At 38.2% G+C, this 25,801-nt stretch overlaps 1 protein-coding gene across 9 annotated transcripts in view; it reads right to left on the reverse strand.

Moving 5' to 3' along the window:
• PALLD (palladin, cytoskeletal associated protein) overlaps positions 1–25,801 on the reverse strand; it is a 201,423-nt gene that overhangs the window by 53,905 nt on the left and 121,717 nt on the right. Inside the window, exon 1 of one of the 9 annotated variants that reach the window (XM_027635690.1) lies at positions 12,878–12,958. The exons of the other annotated variants lie outside the window; for them this stretch is intronic. The gene's annotated coding sequence lies outside the window, so the exon portion shown is untranslated. Of the gene's footprint in view, positions 1–12,877; positions 12,959–25,801 lie in introns of those variants that run through there. 9 annotated transcript variants of the gene reach the window in all.

Below are 25,801 nucleotides of genomic sequence, written 5' to 3' on the forward strand. Positions count from 1 at the left end.
TTTGTGGCTTTGTTTTAGGGGTTGGGGTTCTTTGTTTGTTTGGCTTTTTTAAATCTTCAATCTGTTCACTGCTTCAGATTAAAGAGCAGCCAATCAAAGGGTTCTGCTGGTGCAAAAGAAGGGTGGTGCTTGTCCAGAAACAAGCATCTGAAAGCTGGACCTCCTCTAGCTCACACTGATGGTGAGGAAATCCCTTCCAAGGCAGGATTTGTGAAGCCATGTCTTTAGTTGGTAACTGTGAAGGATAACTTCACAGTTGTATGTCCACTTTACTTTGGCAGTGACCAGATAAGATCTTCAAGTTTCAATTCACATACACATTTTCAATTCAACTACCCTAAAGTTAATGAAGTCTTTATTGGAAATATTTGTTCTACATCAACACAGTCTTACCAAGTATACAATACAGACCTAAAAATGAAGACTTGTAGCTTAAGTCTTGATTGCGTGGATGACAAAAGTATAAATAACAATATTCACTTGACCAGTTTCAACCTTGTGTATTTTTGTTGAGGCATGAATTGGCTACTTAATCCATAATTAGGTTTGCTTTTTCCTATAACAATATGAAGTTGTTAGCATCAGCCAGTGCTCATTTTCTAAAATATCATTTTAATAGTTGTTTCAATTAATGCCTAGTTTTCAAAAAATGTCAGGGAAAGCAGAGGAATGAAGTTAACTCAAACCACAATCCAAAATAATATGGTAGCCATATTTATCTAACATTAATTGAATCTTATTACAATAAAACTTCACCAAAACCTGCTAATTGATTTTGGTGAAGTTTTATTGTAATAAGCACAGTTCCTGCTAAATAAGTTATTATAACTCTTTTAAGTTTCAACTACTGTACACTTTTGCTCTGTTATTTTGGAATCAGAGAAAACATCTGCTGTAATGGAAAAAATTCAACTGCAGGTCTCTCACTCATCTATCCTACCACTCTTATTATGCAAGTTAGCCTACTATATATAGCAGCCACAAGCAGAACTGATATGCTAGCTGGGCATGTACATGTTGAATCTATCATCTTTTTGTTTTATCATGGAAAAAAAGAAGCTGCAACAGCTTTCCCAACTTCCCAACTGTGTAAATGAAAGCAGGAATTCAAACCAGCAGCTTGTGTGCTGAGGCACGCAGACATACCATTGCAATCAATAGGAGCAACAGTAATTAGTAGCTCTGAAAATCAGGCAACTTTCATATGAATTTAACTTCATTCAAACAAGTTTGAAATTTTTTACTTAAAAATTCATTAATGTGTTGAAATACTCAGTTTAAAAAATTTTAGTTTGTGCTTTAGGAGTAATTTTCTTTAAGGTGAATTAAGTATCTCCGTAATTTGCCACTTAAATGGAACAGAAATGCTTGGAGATGCAAAGGTTTCATACCCAGGTCCCAAGTTAAGTCCAATCAGTAGTAACAGAAATGGAAAGCACTGATCAGCATTTAGTAGTGTGATTGAAGTGAGTCAATCTTCCTGTTCTTCCCAGAAAACTTGTTACAAAGTCTAAATATGCTACCTTTCATGACAAACTTTAATAGAAGATTCAAGCAGTGAAAATGCAGAAATCTTTCCTTTGTGCCTGGAAGGTGTCCCTATATATGAAGGACTATGGGAATTTTTTGTGGATATTAACTCAGTGTCCCCTGGTGTCACACTGCAGTCTTTTCCAAGTTTTAATTAAATACTCAGGTCACAGGGAAGGTTTATCATGGCATAAAAATCCAAGAATTTTAAACAACAGTGATGAATGAAATAATCTGCTTCAAAAAATTGGAATAGAAAAACCTTCCTGTTAAGTGTTATGACAGAGTTTCTCAGGAGTTCAGGATAACCTTTTTGTTGAATGACCATGGTAAAGGCAATAATATGTAACTTCTACAGATTGTAAATCATTGGAAGATGCTGCCTAAAGAAGTGGTGAAGTCACTATGCCTGGAAGTGTTCAAAACATGTGTGAATATGGCAACTTAGTCCATGGTTTAATGGTGAACACGGTGGTGACGCTGGGTTAATGGGTTGGACTCGATGATCTTAAACATCTTTTCTAGCCTGAATGATTCTGTGGTTCTCTGAAATCTTGAGAAAGCTCATACAATGAAGTCTCAGAAAAAACTCTGCCACCATCAGCTGAATAACAGTTTAAAATATCTAAAAATATATAAATTAGAAGGTATCTCCTTCAATACCGGCTAAGTATTACTTAGTTAACTTTGGCTTAACAACCAGTTATACTAATTTTCTGCAGTACAGTTTAGAAATGTTGCTTTTCCCTCTGTTTTGGGCTAGGAAACTGAAACTAGAACTGAAGGAAACAGTTGAGCTGGTGGAATTATACCAGAAAAGATACTCCTACCGTAGTAGGTACTCCAGATTACTTAGATGCACATACTTATTATGGAACAGAAAGAGTAAAGTTTAATGAAGTACAACTAATTAAACTTGACGCTTCCTAAAGGCTTTTATAACTTTGTGTATTTCCAGCCATAGCCTGACTTGGCATAGCCTGAATATGATGCACAACAATATTATTTCTGATTGCTTACTTATCCTTCAGGTTTTATGCCAGTGTGTAAATTCATAAACAATAGTAAATGTAATCCTGATTTTACTGGGCAATGAAAAAATCTAAAAATGCTGCAGATAAATCTCAAGAATTAGCACCTCAATGAGAATTTAATTAGAAAGAAAATTACTCAAAAGCACTGGACATTATCTACTCTTATAATGGCAGAACTATTAATATTTTCTGAAAAAAGGCACTGAAATGGTTCCATTAAACCAAAAGCATGATAGTTTAGTTTAAACATATGTCCTTGTCCACAAAACATGGCAATCTGCACTTCAATGTACACTGCTCGTATGACGGGAGTCTGTGCAACGAAAGACCTGATAACAGATAGCAAGAAAATTAGGCACAGACAGTAGTTGTCACAGGACAAACAGTTAATTTAGACCTGAATGGATACACCCAAGAGCATCCAAGGAAAACTCTGAAATATTAAACTGCTTCTCCATTAGGGAAGTACATTTTTCATATGTCTCCCATCTTCCAAAAAACTATTTCGCCACCTCTTTTCTGTCCTTCATGCAACATGGCGCCATCACTTAAATTTTTCTACAGACTTCAACTGTGGTCAGTGATTTTAGCAAACTCTAAAATTTCCAAAATGAAGGACAATTAATTGATAAACTAATCATATTAGTAACTTCCTTCCTTTTTAAGTGACTCTTGACAAAGACATTTTCAATTTCGTACAAACCAGAACAATCTATAACACAACTTTTCAGGAATCTGAGGTAATTAAGTAGAGGAAGCATTTGAGAATAATCTCAACAACCAACCACAGAGATTAACATCAGTAACTTGGGAAGTTTGACAGCAAATTTCTGTGATTCTGTCTCTATCACAAAGACCATCAATGATGACAGAGACAATTTGTCTAACTCAGAAGCACATTACGTATTGTTTAATTATGAATTTGTGAAGATTTTAAGCTCTCAGACAAGCAGCTTCTGTCTTGTATCAGAAGGCCCTGGCACTTCCATTAATTAAAAAGGTACTATTCACATGATTTAAAAATCTCCCCCAAACATCCCAGTTTCACTCTCATTAGTCAATCCTCTATTACTCTGCATAACCAACTTTGCTCTATCAGTACTGTAGATTCTGGCAGGCATAATAAGCCTTTTTGGAAAAGAGAGAGATTATTTAGTAAAAATATTAGGCATCTCAGAGCTCTGTATATTCATACGAATTCACTCAACTCCCACAACTTTCATCTACTACAGATCAGCTTCCTGCTTAAAAGCATTCCAATTCTATTCTGCTCCACTCTTTATCAATGAGCATGTTCCTTCAAATATTAGCATTGCAAACAGTTGCACTAATTCAGTACTCTTAGAAGAATTCACTCGGTAAACACGGCCTGTCTCTTGCATTTGCAGACAGTAATGCTTAAAGAACAAACATCTATCTTCTTAATCCAAAAAAGGACATAATGTGAGTGCTGTGTTTTTAGCTGCAAACCAACAATGAGCCTCAATGGTCAGTGGAGAGCTTTTGTAATTCCTTATAATTAACTGTCCCTAGGTCACTCCTCTTTTCTGGTTACACTGTACCACAAAAAAAGTCCAAAGTGTATACCCAGCCAGAATGTTAACTTTACAAAGTTACAAAACAATTTCAAACACTGTTCAAAGTGAGGATGCAATACCCTTGTCTGGCAGCTTGAAGGAGGAGCAAGCTGCAGCCAGAAGATGATAAAACCAAAAGTATTTTATTGCCTTTTAATAAAACAACATGCTAATTTAGCATTAAAGATATCAATACATTTTCTGAAGCAAACATTTCACCACACAAAGAGCCTTGCCCATAGATAATAATCAGATCCTTGTAAGAAGTGCAGGAATGGCTTACTTAATCTCAAGACCTGTATGGCAAAAGAACCTGAAACTAATTTTTAACATTTGTGCTCACATATTAATACCCAGATTTATTACTGCAGTCTGTAACAAATAGAACATCCACGACTTCTATGTGTGTTTCTGAGGTCTAAATTTCTTGATACTTCTTGAGAACCCGCAGAATCTCTGTGATCATTTGCTGAAGAAAACTTCCAGTGAGAAATCACAGACCAGTTGGATACGCTGAAGCTTAGAGAGACAATCACAAAATGCCTGCTCCTTTTAAATGTCAGCTTGTGATCCAGAAAGCGCTGCTTCTTTAAGAGATTCCTCAGAATTGAAACCAAGTCCTTGATCTTGAGCTAAATGTGATGTATGTGGTCAGTGCTGAGCTTCACCATTCCTGGGAAGGGTTCCACCATGCACTGGTCCTACCACATGACGTGCATCTGACATCAAGACTAGATTGGTGCAAGGGCTGCAGAGAAGGCTGATGTGTTGCTTGCAGCTGGTTCATAATGGCAGCCATATAATTGGTAGAAGAACAAGGGAAACATGGCAGAGATCCTGATTTCTGAGCCTTCTGCTCCTTCTTCTGGGTATTTCATGTGATTCAGATAAATGTCATTATTTATATTAATTGTCTCTTTATACCTAACCATCAAAAAGACCACTAAATTAAGGGATGGGGAACATGGGAACCTAGAGTTTTAGAATCAGTGCATAATTTTTATTTCTAGAATCTCAGAAACACTTAAAGTTGCTGTGGTTTGTTGGCCAGAGAAAACCATAGATGAGCACAAATGTTCCTGAAATAAAACTGATAGTAGATTTTTTTCTTTTCTTCTAAAACAAACAAACAAAAACCCCCAACCAGACAAAAAGGCTTAGGTATTTTAATGCAAAGCAGAAAATTGAAGCAATAATTTTCCAGAAATTCCAGATGAACCACTTAAGAAAATGTTAAACATTTAATAACTACAAAATCTCTAGCAGAAACTCCAAAAATCACTGAAGATAAAAGAATGGAAACCACATGTAACATCCTGGAGACTCATAAGACAATGTAATACACTTTCAATGTAGTTTGAACTTCCGTAGTCTCACCTTATAAATTGGATTTCATATGCTTGCAGAAACTGATAGACGAGGTGTCTCTCTTTTTTAGTTACATAGAGTTCTCTAGATGATAGGAAAACTATGAAGATGTGTGGGAAACCAAGACTATTTCCTAGAGCATAGCCAAGCAATATGGCAATCTATTTACTGAATGAAAAAATAGCCTACGAATGTTATATGTAAAAAAATAAACATACAATTCAGCAAGGACATTGAACCTGTGCACGTGAGAATTATCATGAATATATGAAAATTATGAGGTAGCTTTAGAAACAGAAAAAGAATAGAATTTGGCCATGTTAGACCAGGAAGTATATCTGTTGTGGAAAAGTCTCTGGTCACTGACAATAATCTATAGTTTATAGAGAAAAAATACAAAGTCTAGTGGCTTGTCATCTGAGCAATACTGATGAACACTTCTGAAGCCCACACAGTCTTTTCATGAAAATGTCTGAAAGACATTTGTAGATATGCACCAACTTCTCTGTATGTATGGATGTCAATAACCCCTTTAAATATTATTTATGTAATTCTGGTTTAGGCACCTCAGATTTGCACAGAAATAAATGGCATCATCTAGCAACAGACTTACCATCAGTAACGCAATACCAAGTAACTCATGCCTTCATTTAATTCCCTAGAAGTTTTGACAGGAAACACCGATCACACACAGACACAGACTGCATGAAAGTACCCCATCCATAAAATATTATGACCACCTCTGGGATTTTCATATCCTCACTTGTACTAAAAATTTCACTAGATCTTTGGTCAAAACAAAATACAATCATAAATCAAGTTGCCCTCTTGAAGCCTTCAAACACTGAAAAGAAAGGCTGGATATTTCAGAGCCAAAATAAGTATAGTGAGGTGGGCTGGAAGAAATGCAGCACCACTGGGTCTCTGCGCAAGGAAACTCTCCTTTCATTTGTGCAAAACTTTTTATGTTGCCTTGGTGAATCTCCTTGCTAGCCAAAGTTGGCTATTGGAAGTGTTTTGCACTCGAATAGCTGCTTTAAACAAATGATCCTCATGTGTCAGACACAGATTTTTACTTTATGCTGTGTAAGGACACACACACATATATTCACACACCATTAGATTCATATGCACACAGAAACATACTTGCATTATCTCCTCTCATAAAAAATTGTGATTCAGCCTATTCAGAAGAATTCAGATTCAGCCATAGAGTAAAAAAATTTAAAATACTTCAAAATCCAGCTACAGAAAGAACATAATGATGCTTTGTTAAGGAGAAGTCTTCCAAGTTGTGATTAAGGTGCAAAAATGGGTAGGAGCAAGACCAGCTCAAAGATTGGCCTAAAACCAGCAGGTTGGCTCTCCTGAGAAAAGTTGCTATAGCATATGTGAGTCTTGATTTAAACCAGATTTCTGTATTCAGTGTGTCTGGAGAACTAGGATCGTACTTTTTAAATGAACCTGTAGCAGAAAAAGTACAAAAAATCTAAATATTCCATACTCTTTTTCTATTGACTAGAATCCAGACAGGACCTCCTAATGAAGTTTCTTCAGCCCATTAGATACTGCATGCATGCATTTCTTGCTCTCTGAAGTGTATTTGTCACAGGAGAGAAATTAATTTTGAATTGCAATTTAAAAATTAAATCCAGCTGACTGAATCTTCATCTAAATTCCATGCTTTTATAGAATCATAGAATCATCAAGATTGGAAGAAACCTCTAAGAACATCAAGTCCAACCATCAGTGCAGCACTACCACTGTAACCCCTAAACCACTAAACCATATCACCCAGCACCAGCTCCAGATGCCTCCAGGGATGCAGACTCCATCACTTCCCTGGGCAACCTATTCCAATGCCTGACCACCCTAATGGTGAAAAATGTTTTCTAATATCTAACCTCAATTTCTCCTGTCTCAGCTTATGGCCATTTCCTCTTGTCTTCTCACTGCAGGCACAGTAGAAGAGGTCTGCTTCCACCTCACAACAACCTCCTTTCCGGATAGTTGTAGAGAGAGATGAGGTCCCCCCCAGCCTCCCCTTCTCGAGACTAAACAAACCCAGCTCTCTCAGCCATTCCCCAGAAGACATGTTCTCTAGGCCTTTATGAGCCTCGTTGCCCTTGGCTGGACATGGTCCAGCACCTCCATGCCCTTTTTAAAGTGAGTGACTGAAAACTGAACGCAGTATTCAAGGTGTGACCTCACCAGTGCCGAGCACAGGGGGATGATCACTTCCCTGGTCCTGCTGCTACACCATTCTTGATAAGGCCAAGATGCCACTGGCCTTCTTGGCCACCCGTTTTAGAACAAAATTTAGTCATTTTCTTGTAAATGCAAAGATTGTAACAAACTCACTTGAGATCGTAAAAGCAAAGAGGTAAATACTAATGTTGTAAATGTAATACCCTCTGTTTTCCTGTTATTTACACACACACCTCAGGTACTGTGTTGTTTTAATGGATACAGCAGCATACAAGATGAGTATCAGTGAATTTGACGAGGTTATTTGATTGTTATAAAAGTTAACATCACTAAACCAGGTTTTTTGTGTGTTACTCTATTTTTACATTTTAGTCTGGAAAAAAATGTAATCATATTGCCAATGAAAACCAAAAAAATCTTTTCCTGTACATTTCTGCTGGCTGACACATTGTATCTGCAAATAATAGTCTTTTTCTAAAGAGCCTTTACTTTACACAATACCTAAAGGACAAATAAGACGTGCCATCTTAGGAACATTTACCAAAACTTGGATACTTTGGCAACGTAGTATTGCAGCTCCTGATGCACAGACTTAACTCTTCAACTAAATAACTCTTCCATATTTTTAAGGCTGAGGTATGAACTCAACGCCATATTGCCACTTTCTGCTTGAAATATACTATAGTGAACTGTGATAAAAGATTTATTTCTCAAAGAGAATAATTAGAAGAATTGATTTTTTTCTTATCCTACATTATAGACCAGCACATATAATGTACACCATCTTCTGAAATTGGTAACAAAATCCTGAGTGCATTTCAAGGAGGAATTTCAAGGAGAACATATTTTGGTGATGTGAACGAATACAATTTCCCAGGCTCAGAAGAATGTCCTGGGAAGGACTTCCAGGAATTCTGAATTACTGTTACTAAAGGACGGTATAAGATAATCTAAGGTAATCAAAGATTTCTTACTCAAATTATCACTGGAGAGATTTGCACACTATGAAAACTAGTGCAAGCAGATTCAGTTTTTTCTTGGCTCACCTCATGCAGCAAGTGTATAAGCCAGAAAAAGTCCATTGAGAAACTGAGCCCACTGTATTTATTTATTTATATAAAAATAAAATCTGTTTATCTTAAACTCCTTCCCTTTGTGGAAGGGGAAAGCACTGGGGAGTGCCACAGACAATACACTAACTACAATCACTTTCTGCTTCAATAAAGGAAATACAAACTTCCCTCCTTGGCAAGGGCTAGAATGTCTCAAGCAGGTGGGAAAAGGATCACATTAAGTGTCTAGACAACAGTGTGGAGGAAAAATATTTCTTAAATTTTCTATTTATGTGCTAATCCAGAAACTAGACTTCACATGTAAAAAGAACTGCCTGAATTTATGATTCTTATTCTATGATAATTATATTTTTAATTATATGAATACCCAAATGTTAAATGCTCCGTAATGCTCCAGGAAGTTCTGACACTTGTGGTCACAAGACTCTTCTTCAATTTCTGCAGAGTAGGAGGTTAAAATGTGTCTTCTGGGCATACTATAACTTGGTTAGTAATTGCCCTGTATGTGTTCTTCCTAATTCTTCCAAATGAATGTATTATCACTATGAAATCATTGCTCAGTATTGCTATTACTGAGTGGGAGCTTCACTCTAAAGGGAACTTTATTACTTAATCTAGCACTGAAATGCTATCTGTTAAGAAAGCGGGAATATTTACAAGATGGAAGATGATTCATGAATAAAAAAGTTCCATAGGCATATTTTAATTAAATAATATTCCCAGGATGAAAATTTTCTAGCCAATTATTATGTTCTCAAGAATATATGGGACTGTCATCAATTAATATATTCTATACAACCCAGACATTTTTATCGGGAAAACAAAATCTTAGGGCCACCAACTCTTCACAGGTCAGTAAGGGTCCGATATGTCCCCAAATACTCAAAGTCTCCTTTCTTGGAGAGTAAACAGCAAATGAAAAGACACATGACAATAGCAGAATATATTTCATATGGAAATCATGCAACTCAATGGTACATATGCTTATTTTCTTTTTTCAGACAGTTTCTTCGCACTGCACCCTATGCACTTCCCTTATCTACACATTTTCATCCTAGAAACTCAACTTTTTAAAACCCAAGGTCTTTATCTTCATATTTTTCAGATTTAGTGTCTATAAATATTCATAATCTACAAGGAAATTATGCTATCAGACAGAGGAAATCTGCATACATGACATCTCACTGACTGACGGTCTACTCTGTTCCCAGGATCCACATTAACGCTGGCATGAGTAAAATTGCAAAGCAGCTAATTTAAGCAGAACTGGATGAGAAATTAAGTTGGTGTTTGAGGAATACAATAATTTCCCATCAAACACACAATTGTACAAGTAAGATCAGTTTACTCTGCCCAGTTGAGAACAAGGTAAGCTCAATAAGGTAAGTCTCTCATGGATCATTCTGAAACAGAGTAATAGAAAGAAATTCTGTAGAGCAGAGAAAGAAGAAATTCCTCGTGTAAGTGGACTGACCAACATTCCCATAGATCAATTCCACCCAGACCACTCCCTTGATCTTACAATGCCTAAAGTCCAACAGCTGAACATTACTCATCAGATTTACCACTGTGTCCTTACAAAAAAGGAGGCATGCTGTTCTAACACAGCTTACACAGCTATTAGAAATGGCTGCTGCAGTCACACAGACCACAAAGTGGATGACAAAATGCAATCACGCTCTTGTTTGTGGAGCAGACTATTGTGCCCTTCACGCCATCATATAAGCTCAAAAAATTCTTCAGTGCCAAGCAGAGAAAAGTGAGTTGCTTTCTGCTACCTGGAACCATAGTTCTCAATAGTTACTTTGCAATAATTGTAATTACACAAATAAGTAATTACTTTAGAATAATACTTTGCAAAGTTTTATATGCTGCAATCATCACAAAGAGAAAACAGTTGACTCAGGCCAGTAAAAAATAATAGGCCCACAATGATAGTGTCCAGCAAGGTGAACTTGGCCAGGACAATATGTGAATAACTGTTCTGCTCTTACAAAAAAAAAAAAAAAAAGAAGGGAGAGAAATTTAAGAACATTTTAAAGATAATAGAGAATTTTCTAGGATTTCATTAAATATAAGAACATAATAACATGTATTTTACAGTAGTGCTCTTTAATTGTTAGTTAAAACACACTTCAATTTTCAGAACAGTTTTTGACTGACAAAAAAAATGTCTTGACTCTCATAAAGCTACAAGAAAAGTTATGTGTCATATATCTGCCAAATGCTAACAAACCTTTACCACATATACACCATTCCACTTTTAGGAAAACTTCTCTGTCAGATTGCAATGTATGATAACTTGGTAAATTCTGACTTTGTGATTATCAGGTTTCTACTATCTCAAAGATGAAAGAAATGTTTTTATTCAAATGAGACACTCCTAATTCCAATAAAATCCTATCTGCATATTCCTAAGTGTTTCAAAAGTTGCTAGAACATCTGTATACCTCCTACCCCATCTTTCTAGTTTTTTTATTCCAACTCTTATCCCTTTGCCCTTACCTTTTCCCACAGGTTTTCTCCTCCTGGTCAGGAAAATTAGTACCAGAATATTATTTCACAGGTAGTTCTTTCAGGTTTTGTTCCCCAACCCAAAGGATGAATCTCTCTCAGAATCCTGTTCTCACAAGTATTTGCACCCTTTTTCACAGTGAAGTGGTTTAGATACAATCAACAAGCGTGTTGAGAGCCATTTAACTTTTTCTGGGTTTTGGTTTGGTTTGGTTTGTTTCTTTTTTTTTTTTTTTTTTTCCATCCTCTTGTTATCGATTCTGTATCTTAATCCTTCTATGTCTGGTATGCATTGTGAATCACAGACTAGCTCTGGATGTCTGGAAACTGTTGGACTGCCTTAAAGAACATCATCATAACTTTTCCCACCCCAGACCTCCAATGAATTTCTGTGCACACAGACTTGTGAGCGAACATAAAAGTTTCTGCACAATATGTAATATATCTTACGAAGTTAATTTCAGAAATATAAGGTTTGTTCCCAGGAATCATGATTTCAGTTCAATACAGCCACAGAGTACCATGGAAAAACAGTCTTTTGACCTCAAAGCCTAATGAAACATTGACTGTGTCCACTCCTATTTTTAGATGTATGCTCTGCAGTGCCATATTCCTTAATATAAAGCTGACCCAAATGTTCCAACAGCAGACGTTGGTTTCTCTTTGATAGCCAATGCATATCTTGGCTTTCCAAGTTTCTGTAAACACATCATTATAAGGAAGGCCACTCTTACTTTTCCCAGCCTTCTTTCCAATTATGTGCCTGCTGCCAGGAAACTTTTTTTTTTTTTTTTTTTTTTTTTCCCTTCAGTACTAAAATTTAAACAAATATTTTCTGAAGACTTGGAAAAGAAAAAAAAAAAATCCAAAACTTTTACTGTTATAAGTTGCAAAGTTACTAACACCAAATTCCTTTCAAAACTCAGTGATAAACTTTAGACAAAAAGAAGTGTATCTAGAGGAGTACATCAGTGCTAGATCACCAAATATGTCTTCCTTATAGACACGAAGAAAAGAAAACCCCAAACCACAGTAAAACCTCCCAAAACTCCCAAACAAACAATATTTTGTTTGGTTTTGATTTAATTTTGCTAAGTAGTTTTAGAAAAGTTCAAGTCTCCTGCCCAGTACCAACTCTCTTCATCCAGGACTATCACTGCGCTCCTACAGAAGTCTCCTACAAAGAAGGCTGCGAAAGCACTAATATTTAACTGCTCTATTGTATTTACAAAGGACTGATTTAGCAAGTCTTGAGCTACAGAGATGCACAGAGCCGCTGGCGACACAACAGCATCCTTTCTGCTTTTGGAAAGGCCAAGGGGATGGCCAGGGTCGGCAAATAAAGTGCATCAACCAAACTCGAATGCGACTACAGACGATGTGGCAAACTAAAAGGGCAAGAAAGTCGTGGAAAAAAGAAATACTCGAAAGAAAGGCGGTCTGCCCGGTCCGATTACAGCATGATTTCATTTTTCCTGACTTCTTGCCTCCCATCACCGCTTTTGCCGTGCGTTCAGCTCATCTGAAGAAGACGCGTCACGTACGAACTCGTGAAAGTCTCCTGCCATCTTACCTCGGCAAGGCTGAGCGGGCAGTTATCACATACCCGAGCGCAAGTTTCCAGGGAGCAGGCAGCGGCGGCGGGCTTGGGGCGGAGCGGAGCGGCGCCCGCAGGTACCCGGCGCTATATAGGGCGGGCCCGGCGGCGCGGCCACCGCGCCGTGACTCATTGAGGAGCCGCCGCCGGCGCGTCCCACTCGGCAGCTTCACGTTAAGAGTCCCGCGCCGCCCCGGGCTCCCCGATGTGTGCGGGAGGCGTTACCCGGCTGCCGGGAACGGCAGCGAGACGTGTGTTTCCCGCTGCGAGTCGCCATCGGGATCATTTCGCACCGTTGCCGCAGCCTCAGGCTTATTTACTCTCCCCTCGGAGTTGCAAAAACTGGGACTTTGTGATACGTTTTTTAGCCAAAAAAGTCTCGGGTCCCAGACTGGAAGTTCACTTTTTTTTCCCTCCAGGAACCCGACATCCGTAGCGCGCAGAAAAGCTTGAGAAATTTTTACTAGAGCAGAAGCAGGCACTGCAGCTGCCTAGAGCGTAGAGAAAACATCCTAGGCTCTTCCATATTGCCATACAGCTACACAAAAGCGTTGCCACGAGAATTTACATCCCCTTATCTGGGTAGGAAAAGTTTCCATGATTTCCACGTGATTTTTGCCTGCACGACAGAGCGGGTGGGATTGCTACACGTTTAATGTAGAACTGCAGAAGTGATGTCTCAAGTTATCCTTTTAAGCCTTTTAATGCTTTTCAACACTTTAAAATAACACTTGTGCCACTAGTCATCACTACCAAGTCCTCAGGTTTTCAGATTAAACTGAATTTAAAACTCTTTTCAGAACAAAGCATATTGTGCAATTGCACTGTAGTCATCTGTTTTACAAATAGTCTCCTGTATCTTCTTCACTTGCCAAAGAATAACATCAGAGATCAGAAAACACTTACTATATGATACAAAACTCTTGCTGCTTTGTGGTCTAATTATGCAAAACTTTTCAGAGTGTCAAACACTTACTCTAAATACATTAATTACTACTACATATTGCATTAAAGGCATCTTTATTTTAGCCCCCCCCAAGGAGAGAAAGAGTGCTCGATTTCTGTTGCTGGTTCATACCCTTCCTACTATAATCCACTTGGTCTGGGTCCAGTGCTTTTTTACAGATTACGTGCCAACATCAGTTTTATAAGTAACATCTTACATAAACATCTGCTCAAAACAAGATGGATAATCACAAAAGATACATCTATAACATACCTATTCACAATTCCATGCTTAGGCCCCAGAAGTGATCAGTGGTATCATCTGTGTTTTCTACATCATGAACAGCAAATAAGTGTAAGAACATGCTGCCTTTTATCTCACCGTCCGACATCCTGGACAATGATTAAAAGATTTAGGGCAGCCAAAAGCGAGGGTGGTCCTCTTTCTTCTTTGACCTCCAGTTTCCAATCAGTGTGTGTTATAGTTCAGCTCTGGATGCCTGGAATCTGCTGGGTTTACATAGGAACATCACCATACCTATATTCTTCCAGCTGGTATGAACCTCCAAGATGAGCAAGACTTGTACCTGAGAAAATTCATTCTACAGTGGATGATGGAGAACAAGGTGTCACTGAAAATTTTTCTGCTTACTCAATCCCCTTCACCCCTTTTCACCATGCAGTCCTCTTTAGTACTCAGAACTTGACCCACATCACTCAGTCACTCCAGAATGTAACAGGGAGAACAGAGGAATGCTGCCAACTAGGGAGGGGAAAATAAAGCATCTCCCCATTGCAAGAACAGAGAGTGACATGCCAGACCCTGGCAGCTAGAAGACTGGCACTACACCAGCACTCTGTTTCCAAATGTGGTATGTGACTATGGGGAAGAAGCATGGTAGCTCATACACAGTATTAAGACAGTATAAAGATAAAAAGAGTATCACTCGTGGCTGATCAGGTCTCTCTATGATTTTGGGTAGGTATGCCTATGGTTTTGGGTAGGTATGCTTGTCAAGAACAGTATTTTATCTAATAAGCAGAACACAGTTCAGCCAGCAGTAGCTGCAGATAATGTAACACACAAGAAAGAGCAGACTGATGTACAGTAGGAAAAGTCAATGATAGAAAAACAGTACCTGGACTTCACATCTCTTGGCTGTACCTTCTCCTTTGTCTTTGATTACACCAGATTGAGATAATACCACAATAAAGACATGAATTGAGGAGTTCTCTGACATTTTCCTCTGTCACAGCTCTTACATATTTTGCACATAGCACTTTATGTCTATACATGTATGCGTGTTCAGTTCATGGGGATGGAAGATGAAAGCACAGACAGCTTGTGCACATCATCTTAGTTCAAGACACTTGCTTCCCTGTGACTCTACAAGCATAATTGTGCACGGAAAGTGAAAATGAAGATGAGCTTACTGGGAACCAAACATTGAGGCACAATGTGAGATAAAGATCCAAAGAGAAAAGAAAAAAACCCATATACTTAACTTAGAACCTAATATGATATATAATTCTTCTTGCAAACAATTTTGCCTATCATTCCAGCCCCAGGAACATTTGTTTCTGGTTTAAAGAGTTTCCAACTATGTGTACAGAATGACTGGCAAACAGAAATGAGTGAAACTAATTGGCACATAAAAAGACAATTGCATACAACTCCAATTAAGTCCTAATATGTAAATGAAATATTTAAAAGGTAATTATGATTAAAGCAAACAGCTTTTGGAAAAATGCAGTAAAAGACCCCAACAAATCATTTCTGTGGACCAGTGGAGATAATGTTAAATGTCATTAGTAGAGCAGACAACCACCAAAGTGCTGGAATTTTTTTTTGCACAAATTAAGATTTACTTTCCATACCACCCTGCAAATAAAATTAAATTAGTATTGTTTAAAGTACAAAACCAGATACCTTCAGGAAAGAAAAGCTGAAAATGCAGAGAGAAAACCTTACACAAAGTAATTATTTGCTCAGCAATCTGAGTGAGAACAAATGAAGATAAAACAACTCAATGGACTTTATGAGAGAGCCTGTCCAGTTCTTAAACTACTACAGAATAATTTGTATCATTTAAGTGCAATCTTTTTTCCTGCATTGTATCTTCAGTGAAGAAAGTATATTTTAATAACTTGTACATACATTGTCATTCACAACAACTAATTTCCAGATGGTACTATACTACAAATAACTACATACTTCTATTTCCTTCCTTCTATTTGCCTTCTTGTGTTTTCTTCATTAACATATTCAAAAATTTAATATCCTAGCTGGTGATTTAACAAGGACATTTAAAGCTACACTGGAGTGTGCAATTCTGATCATACTAGTTAAGACAAAATCTTTCAAATTTTTTTAAAATCAAACGAGGACTTTTTAAAAAGAAAAAAAAAAACAACAACCACCCAAATCTAAAAAATTATGAGGTCTAGAAAGAAGCTGTGATTGAGATCCAAACGGTGTTTTCTACATGGGGGAGACACATAACATGAGATTCTTTTGGTTTTAAAAACTGGACATTAATTCAAGGATATAGGCATGCCTGTAAAGCAACCAAATAGTATTCAGCTAGCCACAATGGAGCTGTGCATAATATTACGGTAGAAAAATCATTAAGCTCAGATGGAAATGTCAGTAACATAGACCCTGAAGAACTGATTAGAAGAGGGAATTGAAAGAGCTTACAAACTTCCAAACTGATTCATACGCAGCTGACTGAATTCAGTGATTTATGGAGCCCAATTCAGCAATTTCCCTCTTTTTCTTACATAAGGGAAATGCATCTTGTTTATACTAGCTGTTCAAAATAAGCTTTGACATGGCAACCATTGTGGATTTTCAAATTACATGCCCTCCCATACTATACTTTACAACATTAAAAGCTTCAAATGGGGATTACTAAGGCAGAAACAGGACACTGATTTTCTTGGAATGCATGCGAGTTTAAGATTTCTTTAGAAGGCCAGAATGGATTTCCTAAAAGCAAAAGTGACTAACTATACCTCTGAAATGGTAATTGCCGAACATGTACCAGTCCAATGCATCGAGCACTATTTCAGAAGTCTATTGAATCTGGTATTACGAGTATCCTGTTCTACCTAACTTGGCTGGTGTTGGCAGACACTGAGGTCGTAACTGTAAACTGCTTTGTTTGGTATTATTTTCTGCTGGTGAAATTCACAATGTCTGAACTGGAAGTACCAAGCTGTTTGTGGCTTTTGTTTTTCTTAGCAGTTCTGGAAAATAAAAGATCACGTTTGTTGCAAGAAAGACTATTTGAGCAAACATTTCCCATCACTTTCAATTCTGCCAATGCATACCATTAAAGTTATGTGTTTCACAAAAAGGAAAAAACAGCTAGAGCCAATACGTGACAGCAAACCATACTGCAAAGTCTCTGATCTATGAAAATGTGATTTAACAACAACAAAGGGTCTTTTTCCAAACTTCTAGTAATACCTAGATGAAAACAAAAATTAGAAGTTTCTATTGCTGAGAAAATTTTGATGACAGCAATTACCATTTTAATGGAAATACATGTATATGTGCATCTGTTTGTGTATAGACATGGTGATGAAACAACTCATGCTTAAGTCTTCTTTGTTATACCACTATTTCACCTTTTGAAATAAAAATAGCAAAGATCTTCAGGGTAAAAAAAATCTCTTAAATGATATTGATTAGACTTACTGTGTAACCCCTATGACAGCATGCAGAAAAACCATCAGTCTTCAATGTAGATACTTTCTAACAAGGAACTGGCACAGTGACAGTTGAACAACAAACATATAGAGAAGTCAGGTATCCCAACCACTTCCCAAAGTACCCAGATATTTCATACCCACATGCTTGGTCTGTTTCCCCTCTAAGTAATCCGTGAAATTTCCTGGCCTGCACAACTACTGGTTCAGCAATGTGTAAGAGCTCTGGAAATTAAATATAACAAAATATAACCTGGAAAACGATTCACTCCTTAGTAAAACTGACATAGCACTCTTCAGCTGTGATACTGAAAATGACATTTACAAGCATTACTATGGATTTATGACAGGTCTACATACAAATTTGGATACTAAAATTGGTTGAAGGCTGATATAAAGTCACAGATGGTTACAGCAATTTGAATGTCACCCGTAAGTCCTTCCCAGTTCTGAACTCAAATCTCAACACTACATTCTCTTCTTTAATACTCCTGATATAGTAATAGTGAATGTGTTGTATCTTTCAATTAGCTACACTTCAGTAACTTACAGCTGCTATAATTGTGAGGCCTGTCAGGAGAGATAAAGAAGCTTTTTCTTCTGAGTCAGGCTTCCCTGCAATATTTTAAGTGTTTTTCAGTAGCTGTTTATGACCTGCTCTTGTCACAATTTCAAGATCAAGGCATAACTTACTTCTTTTCATTAAGATGTCAAGCTCATAGTGCATGTAATTGTTTGCTATAAAGATTGAATTTAGGAGACGTTCTGTTGCTTAAGTTTTGAAACCAGAGCAAACCAGGCCAGTATGTTAAAAGTTACTACTGAAATTTGTGCCCTCAACTATTTAGTTTTCTCTATTCTAGCTTTCACACAGTCAGTAGAGATCATAGCTGCTCCTTTATCTTCTGAATGTTTCTCTTGTGTTGACTCTTTCTGCTCCAAGTGAGTCTGAAGTGAAAAAGTAAATGATGTTCTCTGTCTTTTCCCACCAGGAATAAGACCTTTTAACTTCAGTCAGTATAAGTAAAAAAACAATGTCCTAATACACTGTGGATTGGGATCACAGGGTATGAATTCTACATCTATGTTTAAAACAGTATCTCATTTTTATTTCTAATATCCCATAATGTTTATCCATATTTCATATTGTTATGAAATGCTTTTTTATCTGAATTGCCAGCATACTTTGGGGTTTTTTTTAGAACTTATTTTCTTTCTTTTCTCTCTTTCTCTACTACTGCTCTCAACTGCACACACACTTCTGCCACTCAGGAATGCATGTGTACCCTTTCTAGATGAATTTCTAAGTTTTCATTAGAACACTACAGTAGACAAAAACTCATAATGTCTTTTTGTAATGCCTGAAATTATCTGCAATGGGATTCTTTCCCCCTGGCAGAGGATGACTCATTTATCTTCAGTCTGCTAGCCAAGGGGCCTGCCAAAGACCCCTCCTTTATAAACAAAAATCTATAGAGAGCTTTCAGAAATATGAGAAAATATGACAAACACAGCTTGAGTTCTTCAGCTTTGCTGGCAGAAGATCACAGAAGGATATGGAGAAGTCCGCGAGCCTCTATCCCCTGCATTTGCCACTCCGCTGGTAACAACAGAGAGCAGCTCCCTGCACACACAGACCTCTTCCCCGGCTTCCCCGTCATCTACCCCCCTGCTCCTATTCTGAAATTCTCCAGCTCCAATTTCCTTATTTGGTCGCCGGGACTGTTCTTTGTCTGGCTGAGCCCCCCGGGCCGCGCCGCCCCCGGCTCGGCCCGGCCCGGCCCGGCTCCAGCGGCCACCCCGCCCGGGCCCCGGGCGAGCAGCGCCAGCCGCGGCCATGCCCATGTAAGGAGCAGCTTCCCCGGGCTCCGCCAGCCGGGCGGGGCAGGCAGGGCTCTCCCGCCCTCGGGCAGCCGCGCTGTCTCCGGGGCAGCAGCGGGGTCCCGCCCAGGACCGCCGCCACAGCGCTCCGGCCGCTCCGCCGCCCCGCGGCAGCAGCAGCAGCTTCGCCGCCCGCCGCACGGCAGCGCCGGGCAACCCGGGCAGCACCGCTGCTCGAGCCGCCGGAGCAGCGTGTGCGAACCAATGGCAACAAGACAAAGGGAAACGAAGCTATGAAGTTCCAGTGTAAAAACTCACAGATTCCTGTCATATTTTCTATTGTTCTTTAGGACATGTCACAGCGCGTCCTTTGGGAATTTCGCTGGTGCTTTCCGAAGAGGAAAAGGAATCCCTCAAGAGTGCTACCTGCTTTTTAAAAAGTGACTGTTCTGTTATGCTGTACGATGAAAGCAAGCGAGACTAGTTTTACTCCCAAAATATCCTGAAACTTTTTAAAGTAGCATTTATAAAGAGCAGCTTACCTGGCGGAAGTCAGTGAAAGTTGCTACTCTTGCTATGTTACTACTGTTGCTTGATACTTAGTTTTAGTAGCACATTAGGTACTTATTGAGGAAGAATTTGCACTCTTACAGTGCATGTATAAGAATCACAGCAAGGAAAACCCCTTAGAAAGAAACCCAAAAAGCCAAACCAGCCCTGCTGGTCACTGTATTTTTTTGTTCACATCTTTTAGTCTTTTTGGAGTGGATTTACATAATAGACATTTTTTAAAACAAATACCAAGGAATCCTGCAGGAAGTGACTTTTTTGTTTAAATTTAAATGAGAAAATGTCAATTCAGGAGAATATACACTGAATATGTCCACAGTGACAGCTGAAACAAAATTATACATGGAGATGTCTCTATCTGACTAAGGAGTTTATTGATCTGTAACTCCTTGAGAGGAATACTGTTAATGAATTAATGATTTTAAATTAGTAAATGTATTGTGAGATAGTCCTTTTTTACACAGCATGGCAAGGAACAGAATTTTGAAAAAATTAAAGAAGAAGGTATAGCTAAGCTTCAAACTTTTTAATTCTGTTTGGGAGTCTGGAAGCATTCCTGTATTTCTCAATATGGTTCCTTAGTACTACATTATGAAAACAAGTCTTTAAGTAATGTTAAAAGTCCTTCCATTATTGCAAGCTCCCATGGATGTTTAGGTGAAACAGAAAACAAGAAGTAGATTAGACCAAAGAGAGCAATGCTTTAAGTCACTGATGTACAGGGCAATAGTGATGGCTCCTGGGCACAGGTGCATGAAAAAAAAATTAGGGAGAGTACAAAGATGCATTTATAACCACCTTCCTATAAGACTCCTTCAGCTGCACCCAAGCCAGTTGTATTTTCAGCTCAACAGAAAATGACTGGTACTTTTATATTTCATTCTTATGCTCAACAGAGGGCTGAAAAAGTTTGTTTACTTGTGAGAAACTCCCAAAATAGAAAAAAAATAATGAAACAGCTTAATAAAATAGCAGGAGAATAAATATGTTGACCACATCATATTTGCATTGCATATATATCCAGCATGCTAAAATTTACTTAGAAAAAACCAAACAAACCAAACAACTTAAGCAAAATAAGAAGCATATAGGAACAATTTAGTAGCATTTATGTCCAGAAAGATCTCCTGGTTTCAAGTTATCTTTTTCAAGATTAATATAATCATAACCAACAAAGAAAATGCTAAAATTGAAATCCAAAAATACAGAAATGCATTGAGAATAAATTAAACGAAGATCACAAGGACATACAATTGTCAAATTTTCATTTAAAACAAAAAACACTATCTCATAGAGCTCATCCTCTCTACTGCTAAGGGCCACATCAGTATCAGTTTATTTCAGAACTACTCCATCATCTCCAGCAGGTGTTCAGGCTACTGACAAATAACTCACTGCTGATTCTGCAAGCCATTTACTGTTCAGGCCCTGTCACCTGACATCACTTCATCCGAATGGAACAAATGACACCATGAGAGATATGTTCAGAATAGGAGGACATAGCCTTCGACCTTTGAGGTGTTGTTCTACATTTACTCTTCTGCTGTTGTGCCATATTGCCCTTCGGCAAATAAGAGCATGTCTCTGCTGCATGAGGAACTGGTGATGCTCTCAAGAAAGCTACCTAAAAACTTAGATAAATGAATACAAAAACTTAGGTTTCTACCTTTGCCGAAAGGGTGATCTCCCAGAAATCTGGAAGTTACTACTCAACTGATTTTCAATGACAATTTCAGTCCTCTCTCTGTCTGGTCAAACAGGTTTCAAAGTCCAGGTTTTCTCTCTCTAAATACTCCAGATAGCAAAATTGTTGTCATTGACCCCAGTGGCAGTGTTTCAGCAGGAAGAGCATACCTGTTTCCCATGCCATCTTCTCATTTCAGCACCTGTCAATTTGCGCTTCCTTTGCCTTCCCCAGTGAACACACTCAATCCAACTCAACCTGATAAAACATATCTGTTGCACATAAAGACCCTGAATGCCTTTTTTTACTTTTTCCTTGTTTGGAGGAAGGGGTATTTAGTTTGGTTTGGTTTTTGAAACATAAGTGATCTGGAACTAAAGGAATGTAACATGAACAGTGCCAGACTCAGCACAGTTCTGTGTGGAATTCAACTCCATCTTCTACTCCTTTGAAAATTGGTAATTTACTTCTCTTTCTGGTTACTTTCTTTTAAACATTTACTTTTATTTGGGCAAGAAGACATATTTTGTCCAGCCTTTAAGCCTTGATTACTTAGTTTCTTCAGAAGCCCTTCAAAGTGGACTTTGTTAGAAACCTTTGGAAATCCATCGGACTGTATCAACTGGACTTCACTCATCCACATGACTCTTGTCACTTCTTTTAAATAGTTTGAGTAAATTTGTGAGATGCTACTTTCATTTATGTTTGTCCCTTCAAAATGTCACATTTATGTTCATTATGTTATTATTCTAACTTCTTTATTCTAGATAATACTATGGTTTCTATATCATCTAGTAATTTTTCAGATGGTAGGCTCACCAGTCAAAAGTCCCCTGAAACTCCCTGAAAACTAATAAGTACTATATTTGCTGCCTTCAGTTTAATAGCTAAATATACTATTTCAAAGTATTCTGACAAACTGATTTGGCCAATATATAATCATACAGTCGTAGGAGTATATAATGGTTTGGGTTGAAAGGGACCTTAAAGATCATCTAGTTCCAAATACTCTGCCAGGGGCATGGAAAATCAGTAGATTTAATATATTTTTATTTTTCTAAATATTTTAGGTACTCTTGAAAGACACACATGTCCACATTGAAACCAAGACATTAATGCTTGTTGCAAATTTCTCCCAGAACTCTCATGGGAAGATATGGAATGTATACATCCAAATGTATAGGTATCCATAGGCAAAGACACAGACAAAGGGAAAGAATGTTATTTCCCAGGTTAAAATTAATCTGAGCAGTTAAATTGGCCATTAAAATATATTTTACAAAATCACAGTATATGCTGAGTTGGAAGGGACCCACAAGGATCGAGTCCAACTCCTGGCCCTGCACAGGACCATCCCCAAGAGTCACACCATGTGCCTGAGAGTGTCATCCAAATGCTTCTTGAACCCTGTCAGGCTTGGTGCTGTGACCACTTCCCTGGGAAGCCTACTCCAGTGCCCAACCACCCTCTAGCTGAAGAATCTCTTTCTAATATCCAACCTAAACTTCCCCTGACAACACTGCAGGCCATTCCCTTGAGTTCTGTTACTGGTCACCACAGAGAAGAGATCAGTGCTTGCCCCTCCTTTCCCTCATGAGGAAGTTGTAGACTGTGATGAGGTCTCCCCTCAGTCTCTTCTTCTCCAGGTTGAACAGACCAAGTGACCTCAGCCGCTCCTCATATGGCTTCCCCTCAAGACCCTTCACCATCTTTATTGCCCTCCTTTGGACACTCTCTAATGGCTTAATATCTTTCTTATACTGCAGTGCCCAAAACTGTCACAATATTCAAGGTGAGGCTGTTCCAGTGCAGAGCAGAGCGGAACAATCCCCTCCCTCATTTGGCTGGTGATGTTTTGTCTGATGCTCCCTAGGACACAGGTGGTCCTCCCGGCTGCCAGGGCACTGCTGACTCGTATTCAACTTGCCATTGACCAGGACCCCCAGGTCCCTTTCTACAGCAACGGTCAAGGACAGTCCCCATGTCTGAGAGAGTTGGGCACAAAGTCATGGGAATAGGAAGCACTGTTCTCCATATGCATGGCTGGCATGCCATGCTGCACCTAGATTTGGAAAATATTCACCAACATGTTATCATCTAACTGGTGAACATACAGGGAGTGGTAGCAGAAATCGCTATCAGCTGCAAGTAGACGACTATTTTCCAGTCTGGTTTTAGAAAGAAATACATGATGCATGACTAGTGATACCTACAAGTGGTAAATAAATAATAAATAAACACAGAGTGCTGTGAGGAGTGGCAGAAAGAAATTAAGAAATGGCAAATTGAAGCTGACTGAAAATGGAAAACTTCACAGTATTATTCCACAGTTTGACTCATCTCAGTCTGCTGGGCAAATAGAAGATCCACAGATCAAACAGTCCTAAACAGAGAATAAAGTAGCGCTATAATGAAATTAACTCATCAATACAAAATAATTTTTATTTTAGCTCTCTTGATGTACTGTACTAGTGAGGTCTTCTTCCTTTGTAGAGTCATGTTTGTTGGATGCTCAGGAGCTGAACAGAACTTTTGAGCAACCAAAATACATAACAAAAAGACATGCATCTTGAAGACTGGGACTGTGAAAGCACAACATGTTAAAGACCTCATTTTGTCCAGACTTAATTTTAGAAACCAAGTTCTGTTTCCTAGACAGTAAAACATATTATTAAAAAGAAAAAAAAAAAGAAAAAAAAAAGAAAAAAACTTCAATAGTAATTTGCAACAACTGAGTTTATGGGTAATGCACTCCTAGTAGGAGTTTAGAACTACTTTCTGTGAAGATTTGTAGACAAAATTTTTATGCTCTGTTTACATTTTCTGGGAGCTTAAGAGAAAACAGTCTGAAATAAGCTGCAGCTAACATGCTACAGGAAATGAAAGAAAAGAACCAGACTTCTCAAGAAAGATTTACATTTGTATAACGGTGATGGCAATGTTTTGGCTTAGAAAAAGGAATGCAATTGTTCTAAACACACAGAAACTGTTGACTAGCGTTTCTCCTTACTTAGTGGATCATGAACTACTCCAACCCTGTAAACTGCATCAAAATGCTTTTTAAGAGAGCTCTTCCACCATTGTATGATAATTTGTTTACAGACCAAAACTTCTTGCGTCAGTGATTCTTCTGTGTATGGCAACCAGAGACACTAAAACCAGCACAACCCTCATCTATGCCCAGCGTGTTGGTGTGAAACCCATCAGGGCATTTTCCATGGTTTCCATGGGGAAAGCATTCAGACAGTCTGTTGGTAAATGGTAATATGCTCCTTAAAGTATAGCATAATCTCTTATGAAAGATGTCCACAGCACAATGCTAGAAGAACCTGTATTCAGCTCCTCACCACTTTGCAAAATTTCCTTTTGTGGGAATCAGGTACCTTTGAAATTAAAGCTTAGAAGTTGAAATTAATTAAAGTGGAATGTGCTTATTACATCTTAAGAACAATCTAGTGTTTGAGCACTTCTGTAGAGAATTAATTTATTTGGCAGATGATCTTACTAGTGCCAGAAATAGGACTTTTTCTCTACATTAAACTATGTCTATATTTGGCTAGATCATGGCTCTTTTATTTAAAAATAAACAAGCAAAACCCCTTCCTACCAAAAACTCAGCTTTGCACATGTTCAGTGTGACATCATAATTTCAGCCAGATTTTTTTCCAGTGTGTCAGAAATCCATGGATCATGCACGTAGAATGGCCTATGCTAGATTTCTGGACTGGTACTGGCTTAGCAGGACTGTCCTAGAGATCATGTTCTGAATCACAGATACAAGTCTTGAATACTGAAAGCGAGGCATTTATCTCACCTTCATTCCCAATTTTTGTTCAAGATGATGACAGGGTAACTTGATGAGATTCTCTGTGGTGAGAGAGCAGGGATTAAAGGAAATCTTAGGAGACTGTAAAAGTAACTGAAGTAACTGACTTTATAAACTCCTTTTCATGTAATTTTTTGACATATGTATGGGTAGAAATAAATAAACAAACAAACTTGTCCAAATTAGTTTTAACTTTGTTTTTGGCCCAGTCTTATATGCTCGACTTCCACTGAAATCCTTTGAGAGAGTTTGCACCATACATCTCTTTCTGGGCTTCTTACCAGTATATTTGGGAAGCATTAACTTTTGCATACATCAGCTATTCTGCTGAGATGAA

This window comes from Corapipo altera, unplaced genomic scaffold (assembly GCF_003945725.1).
Source record: "Corapipo altera isolate COAL_440 unplaced genomic scaffold, ASM394572v1 22b, whole genome shotgun sequence".
NCBI lineage: Eukaryota > Metazoa > Chordata > Aves > Passeriformes > Pipridae > Corapipo > Corapipo altera.